At 34.1% G+C, this 2,215-nt stretch overlaps 1 non-coding gene across 1 annotated transcript; it reads left to right on the top strand.

Moving 5' to 3' along the window:
- The first annotated feature begins 1,846 nt into the window (after positions 1 to 1,846).
- TRNAV-UAC (transfer RNA valine (anticodon UAC)) lies at positions 1,847 to 1,918 on the top strand. The gene has a single exon. It is a non-coding gene; the product is annotated as a tRNA-Val (tRNA).
- Positions 1,919 to 2,215: the final 297 nt, after the last annotated feature.

Below are 2,215 nucleotides of genomic sequence, written 5' to 3'. Positions count from 1 at the left end.
TCCATAATTTGCAATAACTTTGGCATCTATGTGCAAGTAAAGGAATCCATCAACCAATGAGAAACAACTAGTCCTAATTGAGATCCATCTTATTAGTCATCAATATATTCAAAACCTTGTTCCGCGATCTAAAATATTGCATTTGAACTCAAATTTTCATATCATAAATGATGGGAAACCACCCTATAGATAGAAAGCCTCTAGGTATGAATATGAATTCAAATTGGGACCAACCTTTAAAAGGTTTCGTAGTTGCTGTAAACTCTATGACCAATCCTAGTTAACATGTTTAACTTCATACCTAAGACAACATGTGGAGAGAGATCTTAAATTAGGGTAACCTATGAATTGGAAGACATGAGTTGCCTATTTATATTATGGTACAAGTTTTTGATTCAAAGAGATGAGTTTTCAAAAATTTATATCTCAGTGGAGAGCATAATCACAAGACATGGACCCAAGAAACATTGGGCAAAGTCTAAAAAAGAAGACCGATTTGGATTCCCCAATAGAAAATTGGCATAAAATTCTATAATTAAAATAAATTCTAAAATAGTGGTTTGCCCAGTTGCTAAATGTGAGATGTTGAAATTGTCCATATTAATGTTCAATCCTCTTTGATGACAAAATTTCATTTGTTCTTATGGATGCAGCAACACAAAAAACAATGGCTGGAGTCATATGCAAGTTTTGGCATCTAAGTGGATGCTATTGGTTTTGATTTGTCTTGCTTATCTAGCCACATTGTGGTAAGAGGAGACTAGTTTAGATTCTCTGTTCGAGACATACAAAAAGGGGAAATTTTTCAAAATATGTTAGAGTAGTCATCTCTATCAAACTTCTTTTTCAAAATTCAGGGTCAAGCTTGTTGACTAGCTCAGGAAAACATAATTAAGCTCATTACATCTTGGCCGAAATTGACAAGATTTGACTAAGCTTGGCCCAAACTCAAACAAATTAGACATTTAGAAACAAATTTGGGAACTCTTACTTTAATGTTGGATTGTGAGCATAGAGTGTAGCACACAACCCCAATGCCATACATATATGATTTATTCTAGAGGACAAGAGAAAAGAGGCTATAATTTTCTTCCTTTTTACTAAAGAAGTGAATGCCATTTTATCAAGTGCATAATCAATCACGTTGGGTTCTTTTGTTTCCTCTAATCTTTGAGTACATGTGGACACATGTTCAAATTAGTAGATTTCATTGATGCTTGTATTTTTTATTATCATCTTTATTTTTCCCACCCCAATCTTATTCTCTATGGATCTTTTTGTTATCCCCTAGATCTATTCTATAAGGGTAGAGGGGGAATATGTTGAAATATGTAACTAGGTTCGGTCTTCATAAATATGAAATGTACTCTTGATTCTTTTATGTTGTAAAAAGAAAAGAAAAATTATTATTATTTTTGTAGCATGGGTTTCATGCTCAAGGTCATTTTATTTATAGTCAAGCACCCATTGAGTGCTTCTAGGGTTTGTCATGAAGTCAAGAAGTCAATAGAGTCATTTTCACATGAAAAAGACCCCATTGGGCATCTTGTAACATGTCAAAAGAATTATTTTTGTGTATAAAGTGTCAAAATACCCCTCCAAGACCAGGTCGGTCTAGCAGCTAAGAAGTCAACCTCATTAGGGCATGTAATCCTCCTTGGAAGCTTATATATTTTTCCTTCCCCCAACTTTTCATAACTTCCATAACCATTAGGTAGGGACTTGCAACTTCGATGCTGCTATTCTTGTTTAATAAAAGATTATGAAAGCTTTAATTTATTAAAAGTTGTAGAATTTACAATTTATGATGTTTCAAGGTCTAATTTTTAAAAGAATAATTCTTTAAAGGGTGCTAGCTCAATGGAAGAGCACTTGCTTTACAAGCAAGAGGTTGGTGGTTCGATTCCATCGTGCCCTAGTATCCATATGGAATGGTGATGATCATTTTTTGGTGACAGAGGCTCTTTTGACCATCACCAATGAGCTTATGGTGACATTTTTCGACCCTCACCAAAATATGAAATGGTGATGGTCAACGAATGCCATGATATATATGCATCAATAATGACAACCATGAAAGGTCTATAACCATAAATCATTGTTGTTGATAATAAATGGTGACGGTCATTGTCCATCATTATAGTCATTATTCATGACAGACCTTGAATGTCACCATAACACCTATACTTTTGACAATGCAGCTTTTGGTGATGGT

Source organism: Pinus tabuliformis, chromosome 1_1 (genome assembly GCF_031772625.1).
Source record: "Pinus tabuliformis cultivar Carrire ecotype Pingquan chromosome 1_1, CPIR1, whole genome shotgun sequence".
In the NCBI taxonomy this organism is placed as follows: domain Eukaryota; kingdom Viridiplantae; phylum Streptophyta; class Pinopsida; order Pinales; family Pinaceae; genus Pinus; species Pinus tabuliformis.
Note: the sequence above shows the minus strand (reverse complement) of the source record. Positions and strands in the feature narration are given on the sequence as shown.